The sequence below is a fragment of the Miscanthus floridulus genome, chromosome 15 (genome assembly GCF_019320115.1).
Source record: "Miscanthus floridulus cultivar M001 chromosome 15, ASM1932011v1, whole genome shotgun sequence".
Lineage (NCBI taxonomy): Eukaryota > Viridiplantae > Streptophyta > Magnoliopsida > Poales > Poaceae > Miscanthus > Miscanthus floridulus.
The window spans coordinates 3,290,406-3,309,383 of record NC_089594.1 but is presented as its reverse complement, the minus strand read 5'-3'; the positions used below and the strand labels follow the sequence as shown (position 1 = coordinate 3,309,383).

The 18,978-nt window shown below is 43.5% G+C and overlaps 2 long non-coding RNA genes across 4 annotated transcripts; both read right to left on the bottom strand.

The window, feature by feature from the left end:
• Positions 1-11,604: 11,604 nt before the first annotated feature.
• Positions 11,605-12,138, bottom strand: LOC136509238 (uncharacterized). Its single transcript, XR_010772285.1, has 3 exons — positions 12,055-12,138; positions 11,871-11,978; positions 11,605-11,775 (listed from the first exon to the last, which is right to left on the bottom strand). It is a non-coding gene; the product is annotated as an uncharacterized lncRNA (long non-coding RNA).
• LOC136509237 (uncharacterized) lies at positions 12,137-15,081 on the bottom strand. Of its 3 annotated transcripts, none has more exons than XR_010772283.1 (10): positions 14,768-15,081; positions 14,431-14,557; positions 14,254-14,348; positions 14,100-14,177; positions 13,880-14,019; positions 13,340-13,786; positions 13,186-13,270; positions 12,854-12,988; positions 12,412-12,461; positions 12,137-12,246 (listed from the first exon to the last, which is right to left on the bottom strand). It is a non-coding gene; the product is annotated as an uncharacterized lncRNA (long non-coding RNA). The 3 variants fall into 3 exon arrangements; XR_010772284.1 differs by lacking the exon at positions 14,768-15,081 and having other exon boundaries at positions 13,340-13,540; positions 13,652-13,786; positions 14,431-14,602; XR_010772282.1 differs by lacking the exon at positions 14,768-15,081 and having other exon boundaries at positions 14,431-14,602.
• Between the last annotated feature and the right edge of the window lie 3,897 nt (positions 15,082-18,978).

Genomic DNA, 18,978 nt, shown 5'->3' with positions numbered 1-18,978 from the left:
TAAGTCTATTTTAGAATGTTCAGTAGTGTGGTGGAAATCATATTTGTATATTTGTTCTCACTTGATGCGTTGTTCACATACAGGTAACAAGATATAAAGGGGGAAGAGAACTAGGGATTGGACTAGGGACGTGTTGGTTGCGCGCCACACTGCTTCTGACTTGCTTTTGGTGTATATATTTATATATTACCTACACTACAAACCTGATCAGTCTACCACTCAAGCTGCTGGCTGCTGCTCATTTATTTTGCTTCATTCTTGAGATGTCTAAACTGTATGAGTATGAGTGTATGACTATCGTCGACTCATTGTCATGGTCATGGTTGTGGTGGGCTGCCTTTAAACTTTGACAAATTGTGGATCAATCGATGGATGGATTATATTCTCCTTTGTTAAATTTATAAGTACTTTACGTTTGTTGCTCACTTGCTTTTATAATCTCCCTGTAATGTGTTTGGATGATTTGGTTCGCGAGCCAAACGAGCTAGCTCGAGTTTTTTAGCGAGCCAAGCCGAGCTGCTCTTCTAGCTCGTTTGTATAACGAGCCGAGTCGAGCTAGTATGTTAACGAGCCGAGCTATAACGAGCCGAGCTATAACGAGCCGAGCTAGCTCAATATCTAGGCCGACATACGATCAAGAAAAGAGTACATATAATCACATGAAAACCATGAAAGCCAGTTGCTAAGAAAATGTGGAACCATAAATACTATCTGAAATAGTGGAGGGTGCTTGGTAATATTCCATTCCTTGAAAGCCAGTGGATACTAGAGCCAGTAAATGGTTGCTACTAAAGCGTAAACTGCTCGTTTTTCCTTCCCCGTGAGTATAGCATGATGAGCCCAAGTTACGACAGCTCCGGATGAAGGGAGAATAGGGGTATATTAAGAAGAGGGATTTCCCAAGGATCTAAAACCCCAATCCCTTTTGGGGGCCAAATACCTCCGATCTCTACCGTAGGTGCCAAAGAAGAATGAGAAGAAGCCCCAAAAAAAGCAAAAAGGAACATAACCTCCGAGACTATGAAGAGAATAGAACCATATCGAGGTCCTAATTGTACAACTTTTGTATGATGCCCTTCCAACGTGGATTCACATAGAACATCCCGCCACCATACGAACATGGTATAAAGGAGAAATATTTGGCCCAAACTAAGAAGTGTTGCACCCCCTTGAAATGAGTGCATGTACATCACACCTCCTACGGTGGTTGCCAAAGCTGCGAGTGAACCCAAAATAGGCCATGGACTTGGATCTACCAAATGATAAGAATGCCTCTGAGATTGAATCATAAACCACTTTGCCCCGGTTGTATGTAAACCCCCCTTCACTCCCATCCCCTAAAGTGGTAAAGAAGGAGGCTCTTCTTTGTCTCATTAGGACAAACAAATAGGAAGGGATAGTTCTTTCATTGCATTGATAGAAGTGAGACTATCAACTCTCTATTTTTTAGAGAAAAGAGTTGGCATGGGTTCTACCAACAAAACGAAGAAGTTTTTTATTGGACTTTTTCATGCGGAAAGGGAAAGATAGTATCTGTAACTCAAAATTGATCTATCTTCTTCCTCCAAAAACTATTTTAATCCCTTTGCTATTTGGCTTTTAGAAAGGGAATAGCCATGTCCCATTTCTTCATCTCTGATTTCTTGGGCCCGAACTCGTTCTTTTAAAACAGTTGATAAAATGACTCCAAAGTGTTGTGAGAATGTGGAACATGTCGAGTCGTGACATGACATTGTTTCACGCTTTTCCTTCGCTACTCGAAATTTTGAGTATAGTATTTCTCGTTGATTTGATTCCTCATCCCCAAGTTGAATAATAATCCTCCTCATCTCCATTGTTGAATAAGAAACCTAAACACAAACTATCCATGGAATCATAACGCTACGTTTCTTTCTATATGATAATTTATGCAAAACCAAAGTAAGTCCAAAGGAATCTTGCTCGCGCCAATGGGGAATTGCTCGACGAGAAGAAGCTAGTTGGTGTTCACTCACTTTCATGCAGCGGTATGTACTACCTTTGCTTAGTCTAGTATAAGTATGCTTGCTTTCTCAACTGCCTTAGCCACTTCAGACTATACGGTGAAGCTAGCTTAGGGTCAGCTGGTTTTCTTTTTTACGGGGCGGGTCTCCCATTCGGGCGTTTAGTTTACTACGCTGGGAGATAATTTCGTTCCTGTCCAGTGAAAGAAAACAGTAGCATAATAAATAAGCTTCGGTGACTCTATTTCTGCAAGGAATAGTGGTTTATTATGTTCCCTGATTGTTATTTTCTGCAAGGAATGTACCCTTTCTTTGCTTCTATCCCTACTAAAGACAAAGGTCACACATGAAAGCAAAGAGCGAGCAAATGGTCAAAGCAAAAACAGATCAAGAAGCTTTTCAATGATATAGATGGCAGGTAGGGAGTAGCTCTTTTCTTTAATAAGGCAATTTTACCATAATCCAAAACCTATAGCCGATCCATCCATCCATTCCAGGTCCAATTCTACCCCCCAAAAAGGTAACAGACTACTGAATCAAGGCAACTCGCTTTCCAATGAGTAAAGTAAAGAGAGTCCTCCTTAAGATCTGGCTGATGTGTCAGGCTGAGCTCAAAGTTCAGTGTTCTAGGCGAAGCGAAAGGAAGGCGCGCAGCGAAGAAAAAATGCGTAGCGTAGCAAGTATTTCTGATCAGCGGATTCTATTTTCGTGGGCGGCATGCCGACACAATCTCAAGTCAAGAATCACATGGCTATGAGACTGAGAATTAGGCACTAGAGGCGCTCTCTTTTTCTCTGCCTTTGGTCAGCCTGATCACCTACGCACCACACACCTTTCTTTCCTTCCACTTCTTGTCTAGGCCACTTTAGTTATTCATAATAGAAGAATCATGATGCTTTCATACGAGTCCAGTAGGGTTTGCATTGCTAGAAAGTGAGGCGAGCTTGAACACGTCGTTTTAGTATTAGTAGTAGGTGTGATAGATAGCCAAGGAATAGAAGAGTTGACAAGAGCGGTTTATGCAGATATATCTGTATAGGTTTTGAAAAATAGATAAAGTAAAGTAGTTGACAAAGCAAGTAGGAATAGGTCATGTCACAGATAGGCAAGTATAGAAGCAGGAGAAGCTGATAGACATTTGTGAATAGCAAGGCCAAGCTGTATACATATAAGCATTTTAAGGAGTTGTTTGTTGGCATATGGTTTGTTGTCACCACCAACAATGGTTGAGAAACATAAAAAAGGTAGGCATATTGTTCACGTTTAGGTCAGTATAGAAGTCAAGCACGAGATAGGTGTTTACAAGCTAGCTAGGGTTTCTAATAGGTATAAAAGGGTAACCTAATAACCAAGTAGTAGGGATAGGTCAACCCAAGTCACGGGTAGCCATGAGAGACGTATTTAAGACTTTGAGTTCCAGGATAGGCAGTCATGTCAAGTAAAGTATAGCTTAGATAGTTCCTATAGAAGTATAGCTAGCCAAGTGACTAGGTTTAGCGGAGATAGAAATAGCGGGCGAGATATCAGGAGACAGGACTAGGACTTTGAACGAAGCAGGAGCTTGGTGTTTTAGCTAGCTTGGTATAGTAGGAAGAGAAATGTGTTAAAGTATTTTTGAGAGGCAAGGAACTTCAGTAGTTGTTTACGAGTTATGCATTGTTTTATTGTAATGGGGTATGCCTTCTTTTCTTTGCCTTTTTTGTGAGGTAGTCTCATAACTTTTCACGTGTAGGCATGGGAAAATCGAGGTTTAGGAGTAGGCGTATTTCATAGTACAAAGCATGAGCTAGGGCTAGAAAAACACTGTCTTGAAAAAACGACTTGCTTTTTGAAACTATACATCAGAGTATCAGGCATTCAGAAAAATCCAGTATCGACGGGCCTAGTTCTTTTCCTTTGCTTATGGAATGAAATAGCAATTGTTCAAAGAATCCTCTTCTGGTGGCTATGGTCAAAGTGAATATGGGCACCCGAATAAGTTGATGAAACTCTTGGCATACATATTAGAATTCTAGTTGGTATCGGCCTGTCATACTAATCCTCCCCTCTTTTCAGTCGGAGTACCACGACCATGTGACTGGGCTTTCCCCCACGACTAGAAACACCTACTCCATTACCTCTTCCACTAACCTCTGACAAAGGGAATGTACGCTTTCCAACCTAGATATCTGCGGGCTTTCATCATTAGAAAGAATAGATAGCCCTGTGCCTTTAGCATAACTATCAATTTTTTTACCATTTGCTACAGCACAACCATTGGATTAGTTTTCACTAATTTACACTTAATCCCATCAATCACCACTGGGTTGATAAAGCTGTGGGTGCTCCCACTGTCTAACAGTGCAAAGATAGCTTTATTAGCTACTACTTCCCCTTTCAATTTCATTGTAGAAAGATTAGGATTAGATGAGGTTGCACACATGGACACAATGGCCTCATTAGCTTCAACTTCTTCTACTTGCACTGTATTCACATCCACACCCTCTACAACTGGTTCACTACTGTCACCAACCTCAAACTCACCTTCTTCACTGCCTACCAACATGTGTACCTTGATTTCGTTTTACACTGATGCCCACTTATCACCACATTGAAAACATAGCCCTAAAGCTCTCCTTTGTGAAATCTAGTTGTAGTAAAGTATAGAGATTTGAAAGCAGCTGGATCCCAAGAACACTCTTATTCCTTGGCAAAGGGTTCGCATCTTTATCCATCAATACGAGACGAGCTATTAATATGATAGATATATTCCTTGAGAACGTTCTTTGCCTAGCTCATCTACAGGAAACAGATAGTCTTTCCCATCACTCCAATCTTTACTTACCTACCTTGGCTTAACTAATTAACTTCCATGACTGGGTTATCTATAACTCCTTATGAAGGCCTTCATTCTTCTCTTATTTCAACTCCGACGAAGGCCTGTCCCTGTCAACTAGAAAGGTAGTAAGCAAGTACTGAATAGAAATCCATTAGCTTAACACATGCCTACGTTACAAACATTAAGGGAAGGGTAAGGTTGATTCATTTTCATTTGGTTTTTCATTCATATTCATGCATAGGGACTTAGCTTTGAAAGAGGATGAGCGGCAAAATGGATTATATAGCATTCCTCTCTTTTCTTGCATTTCTGGATTTCCTATCCCAGTTTAGCTCATGGTGGTTCCCCTTGATCCCAGTTTAGTAGGAATTGTTTTCAACTAAGGAGGTTGATTGAGCAGGAAGTTGGAAATGATCTGAGTGGCAGTAATCTTTTTGATCTAATCACAAAATGTCAATATTGAATTACTGAAAACAATTGAGAGGAAAGAGATAAGCACATTCTATTTGTCCATCTAATAGAAATGGTTGTCAAGAATCTATAGTGTTCTATTCAAATCAATCTGTAGGAACCTCTTGGCTGGTACTGCTATAAGAAGGTACCCGGCAATGGCAAAAAGAAGGAGATTCGTTAGCTCGCTATTTAGTACGAGTCGGTGAAATGAGGGAATCCATAAAAATTATTCAACAGGCTGTAGAGAAAATTCCTGGAGGACCTTATGAGAATTTAGAAGCCCGACGCTTTAAGAAAGCAAAGAATCCCGAATGGAATGATTTTGAATATCGATTTCTTGGTAAAAAAAACCTTCGCAAAATTTTGAATTATTAAAGCAAGAGCTTTATGTAAAAGTAGAAGCTCCAAAAGGCGAATTAGGAATTTATCTGGTAGGAGACGATAGTCTTTTCCCCAGGAGATGGAAAATTCATCCACCGGGTTTTATTAATTTGCAAATTCTTCATCAGCTAGTTAAAAAAATTAAATTGGCTGATATACTTGGACCTTTATTGAGCTCTCCTGGCCTTGCTCCGCTCTCCCCGCCGAGCAAGAATAGGCAAAGCAAGCAAAGCTATTTCAGCGTGGCTAGCATCCGGACATCCAGATGCTAGCTCGCATCCGAACGTAGCTCTGGTGCCTACACCCCACATAGCATGCCACGTCCAGCGCCCGCATCAGATACTACGCCAGCGACCACGCCCAGCCCCCTGCGACCAATCCTGTGCCAGCGACCGCGTCCCCCTATCCGCGACCCATCCCACGCCCCTTGCCGCATCCTTCCCTGCCGCGACGCGCTCCTGCCCTTGTCGTGGCGTCATCCCCAGCCGTGCCCTGTCCTCCGCCACATTCTATCTTCGTCGCACCTCTTCCCGCGTCCTAACATCTCATCTCCTCTGCAACATCCGTCCTGCCATTGCAACATATGCATTATACTCTTGAAACATACCTATATAGTCATTGCAACATCCAGAAACACTTGCAACATCAAGATGAAACACTTGCAACATGCATTTGAAACAGCTGAAACATTTGAAACATACATTTGCATCACACGTCTGAAACAACTGAAACATATACTTGCAACATACGTGTGTAGCCATTGCAACATACGCAACACCAGATCTACTTTTGCAACATCTAGATGAAACATACAGATGAAACACATGAAACATAAATTTGAAAACATACGGTTGCAACGTCAGCGTGGAACTCGATGCCATGGAGTGTCGCGGAGGTCGCCGGTGCGAAGCTCATCGGTGGCATGGGCCTCGGCAGTGGTTGCAGCAGGCGGATGGGTGCGCAGCCGCGGCAGGCGGCGCTAGTCTGGACGGGAAACCGATTTCGACCGGAGGCGGCGAACCTGCGTGGGTGGGGCGCTTGACGGGCGAGGCAGGCGAAGGGAGGGAGCAAGCGTCGTGGGTGGGGCGCGCGTCACGGGCGGGAGCGAGCGCCACGGAGGAGAGCAGCGAGGCCGAGTGAGGCACGGCGTCCGGATGGGGTGGATGCCCGTGGCCAAGCATTATCGAAGCTATTTGTTTGATTCCTGTCTTGTCATGTTCTCTCTTTCCCCCTTCCACTGCTTTGACGGAACCGCCGAACAGAGCGATCAAATCTTGCCCACTGGACAGAGTGGATTCAGCTCGCCCTTGCGGGCAAGGAAAACCTTGCCAAGTCAAACTAGTGTGCCGGGCAAAGCAAATTTTTAACTCTATTGCCAAAAACAGGTATCCTAGGCTAAGCAGGAACGGACAAGACACGTACTTTTTTTTTTTGAAGTTAAGGCACCTACTTTTGACATTGATCGAGCTGTAATAAATAAAATAGAAATAACCCAGTCAGGGAAGTGTGATCGTGGGCCTCATTTTGTGGAAAGATGAGAAAGAAACGGGCCGCAGCTCCGTCCGAGAACAAAGGCATGTATATTGCTTTGGTTGTCTCTTCAAGCTCTCTGTTCATATTAGGTAAAGACTAAGACGTACATGCGCATGCGTATGCGTTCATTCATAGATGCGCGCGAGCGTGTGTGTGCCTGTAGGCCTTCAGAAACAAAAGTTAGCCAAGGCCCAAGAGGGTTCCATTGGGCATATTTGTGCCGGTCTGAGTTTCACAAACATAAAAATAAGCAACTTGTAAACAAGTTCATTTGGTTAATAGTATTGGTAAACTATATTTGGACACTTGTTTTGGACGAACATGCTGCATCTCTTCTTTTGGGGAAGAAGAAGCTAAGGTAGAGGAAGAAGTTTTGTGCTTCCGTTTGCAAAATAGAACTGCAACTGTATAATATCTGGACATTCGTCACTAATTGATGCTAGTGCTACAATCTAATTGAGGAGCATTACATTGTCCACACATGCCTTACGTCGGTAGGATTAGTAAGAAAGATTGGATGCCACCGTGCAATTAGCATCTGTGGAAACTACGCGATTAGTACGTGGTGCATTGCATCGGAGCTTGGAGCTACGCTGTAGCTCTGTCTAAACGGCAATTAGCACCTGATCTGATTACAGAAGTACTTGGCAACCATGGAAATGCCATGCGCCCATGCCCTATATATCATCATCTGTGGAGATGGTCAGATGGAGTAGAGAGAACAGATAAGAGAGGGAAAGAGAGATGTGAATGAATGATTGTCGGTCGTCCTAACAACACTGCATGTGGTTTTGGTGAGGGGTTGTTGAGGAGGGAGGCATGTCAACAGTCAGAGAGATGACACTACTCCTTTTTTGCTTGTCCTTGCATTGTAGCCTTGTAGGTAGTCGGTCCCTTGTTGTCTTGTCCATCTTTTGACTTGAGAGCACCGCCACCAGTGCTGCTAGCTGTGTTCAGTGTTCACTGTGGCTGTGGGTGGATCGATGCTGGCATGCTGCCCTTCCTTCCAGCATCTCTTATCTCATATCAGGCTCTCAGCCAATCCTAGCTCCTCCTGCTAAGCTGTTCGGCTGATGATTGTTACAGCTGATAAGTTGGCTAATGCTGTTTTGTTACAAGAGAAAAATACCATGGCTGATAAGTTCAAACAAACAGTAAAATGAAATCACCAGCCAATTATGTGGGGACTTCTTCTATATATATATATATATATATATATATATATATATATATATATATAGAGAGAGAGAGAGAGAGAGAGAGAGAATCAGAACCAGTGAAAAAAGTCCAACCGTGCAGGCATGCTATACCCCCATCAAAAATCAACCAGTTGCTGTAAAATGTCAATTTCATTCCATGCCAATGGACGACTCCTGTAAACCTCAAACATTCCACATCACATAACATTCACATACTATCGGTGTTTCGAGTCACTAACTAGTAAATTTCTAGATTGTACGTCTGGCTCGGATGGTGTGCTTAGAGGACACGAGGTTTATACTGGTTCGGGCAGAAAGTCCCTACGTCCAGTTCGTCGCTGCTGCTCGCGTTACTAGTACTGAAAGTCTACATTAGGGGTTACAAACGGGCGAGAGAGGGATGGAGTCCTAAGTCTATGGTGTGTGAGTCGTGTGCTTTTGATATCTACGGGCGTGAAGAGTTGTGTACGACCGTGCCCTTCGTGGGGCGTCCTGCTTCCTCTTTTATAGTCCAAGTGGAAGGACAGGTTATAGAGGAGAGAGAGAGAGAGAGAGAGAGAGAGAAAAGTCAAGGAGAAGAAGGCCTCCAGGACCGTCGGCCTTGCTTCTCCTTTATACGGGCCCCACCGACACTATAGACGGTGACAGAGACGGCTCCATGTCGGGCGCCTGCTCGCCATTGATGCCACGCCCTAGCGCTGTCAGCGGGTCGTGGCGTCCCATTCCGTCTCGGCGGGTGATGCGGTGAACCAGCATGCTGGTCAGCGGCCGTACGGGGAGTAGACGACATAATGACCACGCGTCCATCACTGTTGGTGACGTGAATTCCCTGGAGTGATATGTCGAGGGCATGGGTAACGGCGAGACGTGCACGCTCCGTATCCCTCTTACCTATGGCGGGTTGTGGTCCATTCGGGGAGGCGAAATGTCTGGCATGTTTTCCGAGGGGATGGCCAGAGGTTGCGTGCGCATGCCCCGTGACGAGACGTGGTGACAGGTCATGGTGGGCGTGGAGATCTAGGCAGACGGTTGGTTTCCTCGCACTCGTCGCCCCTATAAAACCAAAGGGTTATCCCTCCGTGTTTCTTACGCACGCATACATCCTTAGCTTCATAGCCACGCCGCCGCCGCCAATCGCTAGGGTTTCTTGCCTCCGCATCTCCGCCGTCGTCAAGCTCGCATTCATCCGCCCTCGCTTTTAATGGATCTGTGGTGCTACTCCGACATCACCTTCTAGCACATGGAGGGCCTCATCCATCGCGGTCTTCACCACGCACGGACCGCGGCTTAGGAGTGGTTGCTGCCGGGCAACGAGGACGTGTTGTCGCCGCCTGACGGCTACGTGGTGTCGTTCGTCCACTTCCATGAGCACGGGCTCACGACCCCTGCCCACAAATTCCTTCGGGGGCTGCTGCACTACTACCAGATCTAGCTGCAGCACCTCAATCCCATGGGATCCAACACATGGTGGTGTTTGTCACGCTGTGCAAAGGATTCCTAGGGATCAGTGCTCACTTCGACCTATGGAGGTATTTCTTCACCGTTAACCTCCAGAAGAAGAGGGAGAAGGGCAGCAAGCCGGATCTGCACATGCCAATGGGGTGCGCTGGCATTCAGCTTTGGAACAACCGGGTTGGTGAGTACCTATTGATGCGGCTTTCGACGTCCAACAAGGGGTGTCACTCGCAGTGGTTCTACCTCAAGAACGACGCCGCCGCCCCTCTGCCGAAGTTCACCGGGCGCCTGATCGAGGAGGGCCTGGAGCCATGGAGGAAGTGGGGCGTCCTGGAGAAGGACAAGAAGAAGATACGGGACCATACACTACAAGATTTTCGGTCTACTGCAACGCCAAAAAAGTGTAGCAAAAGACCAAAAAATGGTAGCCATAGTAATTTTGCTACCAATTTTTTTGGTTAAATGTCGTTGCACTTGTAAGGATAGCAATAGCATAATGCAATGGGTTACATTTTAGTTGCGACACACAGCCCCTCTATTGCAACACTTTTGATGCTTTTGCAACACCTGGTGAGTGTTGTAACAAAAGCAATTGCAACCACTATGGGTGTGGTAATAGTATCAATTGCAACGAACTAGGCGTTGCTAGCGATACGTATTGCGACACGCTGGTCGTGTAGCAACACAATGCAAGCGCAACGCAACACAGGTGTTGCAATCGTGGTTGTTGCTACGCAGAGAAAGCATTGCAATAGAGGTTCTCTATTGCCACGTCGCCTAAATGGTTGCTATAGGTGGCTTAGGTTATTGCAACATCTCTTTAGGTTGGTTGCTACAGAGAGGTCGTATATTGCCACGTTTCTGAATGGTTGCTATAGATGGCATAGGCTATTGCCACGTTACTTAGGTTGGTTGCTACAGACAGGTCATCTATTGCCACGTTACTAACTATCTGGTTGCTATAGGTAGATTCCTCTATTGCCACCGTCATCTTTTTGTAGTTGCAAGAGATAGTTTCTCTATTGCCACAATTATCGTACCTATTGCCACGACTAAATGTGGTTGTTATATGTGCCATCATATATTGCAACGCCAGATTAATATATTAATAATTCATGTTGCGACACTTTGTTTGGTAGCTTAAATTAATAATCGCAAAACGACAAATACATAATGAAGGAAGCATCGACATCCATTAAAACAAAATATAATTTGTTCATACAAAATCTTTAACAAAACACACCGAGTGTCAAACTAAATGAGAACACAAGTAGATAGCTTAACACATAATAATGTGTTAAGCACAGACAACTGTTTGAACTCATTCGAATCAAAAGACTAATGTCTACTGTAGCAGCAAAGATTCCCTTGATATGTATGTTGGCCATCGTCCCACCATTCGCATGCTCCTTCTCAAACTCAAGATTCCTCCTGAAAAAATCATTGACATGCATTAGTTAAACTGAGACTAGTGGTGGCAAAGCTAATTGAACACTGAAGCAAAACACGAGCTGCAGTACTAGAGTTCTGTGAGCTGCAGTACTATCAACCATGAACTTTGAAGCGTAAAGCAAATATAAACATACATGCAGCTGCCTCCCAAGACATTTTATGAGCACAAACACATCCATATATATTTCTAATCAGCAAGAGGAAACTAAGCCTGGACCATATTTAGGAGCAGAACAAAAGAATAGCTATGTACTTCTCCAAAAGGACTATATGTTCCTTTTTAATGCAAAGAGAGATAAAAGGTTTCACATAGTACCGGTGTATTCTTTTTGGACAATGCAGATCTTTTCCTAGCCGCAGTTTCCTTCAGTTGCTTTGCTGTAGTATAAACAGCACCCGAATTCGCTGCCAAATTACTTCTAGTCATGCGCCCTCTAGTGAGACGTTCTTCAGCTGCGGAAGAAGGGGGTTGTTGTTCTGGCTGGCTGGTTTCTTGGGTAACCTAAAAATAAATGGTTGGTGGTAAAAATTACACCCCTTGACAAGAATATGACATGCATGTTACAATTAAACATTCTTCAATTATCATCAAACTACCTGCTGACTATGCTTCATGTGTTCTCCCATTGTAGTTGTTACATTTTGTGTCCCCTCAATTGTTGCAGCAGCAGCAACATTTTCAGTTGGCTCCACAATTGTGCTAGCCTGCATTTCGAATTGGGTTCAAGATCATGATTTTTAGTTCAATAAACTATGAGAACATAGATGTTGTTAATATTACCTTTTGTACTGAAGCTTGCTGTTGGGCTGCTTGCAACATTAACATAGCTTGCCTAAGTGCTTCTCTATCAGCCTCCCTTTCCTTCATCTGTTCAAGCTGACGCCTATGTTCTTGCCTCTCGGCTTCCCTTTCAACTTCTTGAGCTTCTAGTCTATCTTGCAGCCGTCCAAACGATTCAATGAGGGCTTCCTCCTGTTGCAGTTTGCAATAATTCAGTTTCACACCAACTCTCAAATTCTCATTAAACTTCACATAGTGAAGCACAAGCAGTAATAATTCAGTAATGCTCACATGATTGAATGTTCACAAAAATACATGTAAGAATGTTCACGGTTCCAAGAAAATGGAGATATGTACCTGTAGCTTGCCAGCTAAGATTGCAATTAGCGTTAGTAGCTTGTCATGATCTGCACATTTAAACCAAATTCAGAAATCAGGGTTTTGTGGGATTTTGATATGCATATTTAATTTAGTGACTATGAAAATGGATGAACTGGATGAAACATCACAAGTCAATACTACATCAGACTCATTACGAGTAAGCTTAAAAAAAGAATTGTCAAAGATTCAAAAAAGAAATGTCATCTATTTATCAGTAAGCTTTGAAACTAATTAAATAGTTCAAACAGACTGTGCAATGAAGCAAATAGAAAGATGACTGCATACCTCCATTCAGCTATTCTACAAGTCCAACAAGATCTCAATGAAAATATGTAAAGAGCTTACTATCCTCAATAGAAAGATGACTGTATATCTCCATTCAGCTATCACAAAAATAGGAGTATGTATAGTATCTCACCTTCTTCTAAGATTTTTGCTGCCTTTAGGAACCTTCTCATGTGACAATAGAGTCAGCACTGACATTGAAATTGAGTGTTTGCATCAAAGTCAAGACCAGCATGTTCAGGCTGGGTCAGAGCACTATCCTCCTCTCCTGCAGAAATTTAAATAGGCGTGAAATTTCAATGTTGCAATGACATTACAAATGCTAACAGATATCTAGACGAGTGTTCTTATAGGCATTTAATCAAACAATTCAAGTATTCCTGCATTGATTACAATACGTGGCTCAAGCAAGCAAGCGAAAAACTTCAGCATAGTTCTGTTCCATGATTAGTAGCATGCACTGACCTCAATCGACAGGTGCAGAGGTTCAGCATCTGGCCGTCCTTGCTCGACACCAGCATCTATAGGAGCCTAAGGATCTCGACGCACCCTGCAGGAGAGACGAGATGATGTGGGGAGCCGAGGACCAACACAGCACGAGCGGACAGAGAAGGTGTACCTGATTATGCTCGTCGTCCTCGTTGCCCTCGCATCTGGCCGTCCTTTCTCGACACCGCCTAGCACGGGGGCTGCGCGCTGCCGCCGGATCTGCCGTGGGAGGCACCTCCTCCATGGTCGGATCCCCCACATGCACTTTGCAGCTTCTAGAATCATCTCCAGTCCCTTCTGGTTGAGCAGCGACTCGTCATCCATGCAGTCCCTAAATCCACCACGTGAAAAAAACAAATAAATCTTTCACGCAAAAAGGCGCTCAAAAATCAAAATCGCATCATTGAACTACAGAGGCTGAGCAAACAAAAAGCAAATACACCTGCTTCGTGGAGCCTGATAATAGCAGTGCTTTGCTTGGTGCAGCAGCAGAAGAACTCTGCATTTGCATCATCAGCTTCCTGTTGGCGCCCAGTACTGCACTGCACTGCAGCGTTGCTCCTGGCTTTGCTGCTTGCTACTCAGGCGCACCATATATTTAGTTCATGAAAAAAATGACAGTACATCGAAGAAGCTAAAAGAACAGTAAAATAACTATTATGATTATTACCTCAAATAAAACTATAGCGCTTCAGTGCTTTGTAAAAAAACAGCCTTTGGGCATTTCTTGATGCAAAATCTTCAAGAATAGTATCGAGATCAATTTTTTTTCCTATTCTGAGCACCAGATAACTGTTTCTTATGCAACATCTAACATGTTCAAAAAAAATATTGAATTAGAAATTTAGAAAATTAGAACCCTATCACGGACTAATTTTAGAACAAATTACCTGCAACCTACGGCCTACAGGCCTCTCGGTTCTTGTCCATATGTGGCTTGATGAATCAAAAAATTTAGAACAAATTACCTGCAAATTGAAGTAATCAGATCAAACAGACTGCAACTGCAGGACGCTAGGCCCTAACTGAACTGAAATCACTTACCTGAGTTACCGTCTTCAACGTTCAGGTTTCATTCCGCTGCGTTAGCTGCTCGCTCCCTCCAAGTAAACATTTAGCCTGAATCAGCCGCTCTACTTCTGCAAGGCATGGATAATATCCATCACCATAGGATCAACAGAACAAAAAAACATCTAAAAAACCAGAGCGCATCCAGCTCACCCAAAAAGTAGCTACTATCCATGGCGTCCGGGGATCCAGCAGGAAGCAGCTATGGCTCTAACCAAGGAAGCCTTGATGAGCTTAACCGAAAGTTACAAGCCTGCATACAGCCTTCCTTCTGAAATGCCTGGTGATGCGGATGGGCAAGCAGTGGTTCCAGTATAGGGGAGGGGCGTACACATGCACACCGATAATTTGAAATAAAAAAAGCGAAGTAAGTTAGCAGGCATAATACATTTATGACATAATTGGGTCATATCTGGACACAGATAGTTTCTATTGGAGTTTGGGTGCACGGTTTCGCATAGCATGAAGGGAAGAGACGGGGCCAGAATACCTGGTGCGAGTTCTCGCCGGCGAAGGGCCAAATGAAGACGTAGCGAAGGGCTGCATTGATCAACCAGCGTCGTCGCGATTGAGGTGAACTGAATCGAGCGCGAGGCGCGTCGCCCGCAGCCGCACGTCGGTCTTCGCCCTCGCCAGCAGCCCCGCGCCAGCGCGCCACACGCCGCACACCGTCCTTCACTCTCGCCCGTTGGTGCTGGTGGTGGCTGCCCCCGGCGCCGTTCAGCTCCTCCGGCGAGGCGAGGGCCAGATCGGAACCCCGCCCACCGCGCGCCCCGCCGTGGCCTCGCCTAGCCCAGAGGCGGCTCGCCCTGCCGCGGTCTCGTCTCGCTCGTTGGCGACACCGCGCGGCCTCGTCCGGCGAGGGCGGCGGCCCGCGCGTCCCTAGGGTCGCGTGATGTGGCCGTGGCCTCGAGCCCCTCGACGGAGGCGGTGTCGGCGGGGCGCAGAAGGGGCGACACAGCTGCTTCCGCCGGCAGAGGCGTTGGGGCCAGCGGCCGGCTTTCCCTGGTGGCCGTCGCCCTGGTCGCGCCTTGGGGAGAGGATCACCGACGCCCGTGAGTCGTGCGTGTGGGAGAGGAGAAGGCGTCGGGGCAACCGAAATCAACGCGAGGCTGACCTGCAACCGTATGCGCGTGGGAGATCGCGGGAGGGCGGGGGTGGAGGTGGGAGATGCAAAGAATATGGGCCGTCCGACGTGGTTGAGTAAAGAGAGAGAATATGTGAGAGTAAATTTGGTGTGTACGTTTTTAATATTATTTTTTTCTGTGTGTATTTTGTGGAGTGAACGTAGTTTAGATCATGACTGTAGAGGTGGGATTTGTTTGGTGGCTGTAGAATAATTTAAAGTGGTGTATTATAGGGGTAGAGATAAATAAATGGTCACAAATTACAGCATTCTATGATGATTTTTTAGAAGGTCACATATAAACCGTCATGTATAAGGGTATTTCTCGTAGTGGACTTTGGTGCGAGACTTCCCTCCGGTGCGCATCCAAACCAAAACCTTATGAGAGATGTGTCACATTTGTGAACAATGTCGTTAACACTTTGTCATATGAAGAAATGACCAATACAAAAGTTGTAGATCTTGATGAGTTATTCAACTTTGGTATTTATCACTTTTTCAGCTGAAATCATTTGGGGAACCAAAATCTTATCTGAAGTTGCATTTTTTTGAAATTCAAAATTTAAATTGCTCAAACTTTTCATATGTATATATTGACAAAACCAATAAAATAAATTGATAGAGAATGATTTTAGAAAATTTTAGGAAAAAAAATCATCAGATTTGGAGTTAGTATGAGGAAGAAAAACTAGTTACAAAGCTGACCCACAGATTAAAAAAAGAAATCACACTGTTCACTATGATCATGTAAGGATCATCTAGAACAGTGTGATTTCTCTTTTTAATCTGTGAGTAAACTTTGTAACTAGTTATTCTCCCTCATATTAACTCCAAATGTGATGTTTTTTTTTCTAAAAATTTCTAAAATCATGATTCAGCATTTAAGTTTGATCAAACTTGTATGTGACAATGTTTTACACATTTTAAAATTTGAAATTTGAAGTTTGACAAGTTCAAACCAAATTTTCAAACCCTAAATGATTTCATATGTAAAAGTGATGAATACAAAAGTTGTTAAACTCATCAAGATCTACAACTTTTATTTTGGTCATCTTATCATTTGACAAAATTTAAACCTTTCAAATTTGAATTTTTAAAAAATGACAAGTTCGAACCAAAATTTGAGACCCAAAATAATTTCAACATAAAAAGTAATGAATACCAAAGTTGTTCAACTCATTAATATCTACAACTTTTATTTTAGTCATTTCTTCATTTGACAAATTCTTAGCATACATTATTTACTAATCTTACACATGTCTCATATAGTTTATAAAACCTTACGAGAGATATGTCACATTTGTGAACAATGCCGTTACCACTTTGTCATATGAAGAAATGACTAATACAAAAGTTGTAGATCCTGATGAGTTATTCAACTTTGGTATTTATCACTTTTTCAGCTGAAATCATTTGGGGAACCAAAATCTTGTCTGAAGTTGCATTTTTTTTAAATTCAAAATTTAAATTGCTCAAACTTTTCATATGTATATATTGACAAAACCAACAAAATACATTGATAGAGAATGATTTTAGAAAATTTTAGGAAAATAAATCATCAGATTTGGAGTTAGTATGAGGAAGAAAAACTAGTTACAAAGTTGACCCACAGATTAAAAAAAGAAATCACACTGTTCACTATGATCATGTAAGGATCATCTAGAACAGTGTGATTTATCTTTTTAATCTGTGGGTAAACTTTGTAACTAGTTGTTCTCCCTCCTACTAACTCCAAATGTGATGGTTTTTTTTCCTAAAAATTTCTAAAATCATGATTCAGCATTTAAGTTTAATCAAACTTGGATGTGACAATGTTTTAGACATTTTAAAATTTGAAATTTGAAATTTGACAAGTTCAAACCAAATTTTCAAACCCTAAATGATTTCATATGTAAAAGTGATGAATGTAAAAGTTGTTCAACTCATCAAGATCTACAACTTTTATTTTGGTTATCTTATCATTTGACTAAATTTGAACCTTTCAAATTTTGAAATTTGAAAAAAGACAAGTGGACACTGCAGGGACGGCTGGTGATTGAGCCGCCCCTACAGATCAGCCCTAACTGTAGGGGCGGCTCAGCTTACTAACCGCCCCTACAGTGCCATCTGTAGGGGCGGCTGGGGCCCGAGGACGCACACTGTGGGGGCGCCCCCAACCCCAACCGCCCTTACAGTAAAAATGCCCTCGATCCTGCTGTAAGAATCTGGCGTAGTGCATGTGACCGATGGTGCACGGTCAGGCATTTACTATCGCTAACAAAGTGACCAACCACCCCGGTACAACTTCAAGTACTAATTAACATCCACGCATACTTAACATCAAGTACTTAACAACAACTACTACTTAACAGAAAGTTTCAGACACCAGGCATAAGGACGGAGATGCCGAGATGCGGCCAGGGTTGGGGCGTTTTATAACTCATAAGGTCTTCAATCATATCAAATAAATTAAAACCTGAGTTACAACGAACACACCTACATAGCGCAGTGGTGGAGAAGGTTTTATCTGAACCAGAGCTCCATGGTTCGAATCCTGTGGGGAGCACTTTTTAATTTTAATATATGCGTCCCCAATTCTTTTCTTTCCATACTTTTTTTAAGTTTTAAATTCGTTGCAATTATCAAAGTATATTGCAACCAAAAATAAGCGTTGCACTTGAACACAATTTTCGCTTCGACCCCATAGATTTCGTTGCAATAAAATTTAGCACTTGCAATAATATCAAAGTATATTGCAACTGCCAAAAAAGGTTGCAATTGACCCCCACTTTTGCTTCGCCTCCAAGAGTTCTCGTTGCATTAAGTATCTAGCATTTGCAACACTTGTCAAATTTTATGCAACACAAAAAAAACCGTAGCAATAGTCAAAACCAAATGCAACTAACGTAAATGTAGTTGCAGTACTACCACACAATTGCAACCAAAATCAAGTCTACTGCAACCATTTTTCACCATTGCAATATCGTCCACCAAATGCAACAGAGCTTTGCAACATCTTGAAAACCGTTGTATTAAAGGCATGTATCGCTACCATTTTTTAGAATGGTTGTAATACAACAATCTCTAGCAACCAAATTTTCTATGTTGCAATTCTTCGGCGTTGCAGTAGACCGAAAATCTTGTAGTGATATCGCCGCCATCCACATCCTAAAGGAGAACAACCTGAAGGGATCGGGCGTCATTGGGGCTTACCACGCAAGGCGGGTGGCGCTGTTGATGACACACGCGCTCCCGCTATACACGATGGTGCCTGAGGCGTTGCTCGATGGAACGACGCTTGCCGAGGGAACGCTTCCCAACTCCGAGATCGCGCAACGCATCAAGGAGACGATGGAGCCTTTGTGGGATGACGTGGGCGCCACCCTCGACTACGTTTACCTAGTGCCGGGGCATCCCCCGATGTGGCTAGAACCAAGTTACATCGTCTTCATAAGTTTCCCTTTCTCCTGCCTTTCTTTCAACTGATTTTCTGACCCCGCGAGACTAACCTTGAGAGGGGCGGGACCAGCCGAGGGACCTCATCCTCATGGATCAACCAACACCGCCGCCAAGGGATTCGGCCATGAGGGCGATGA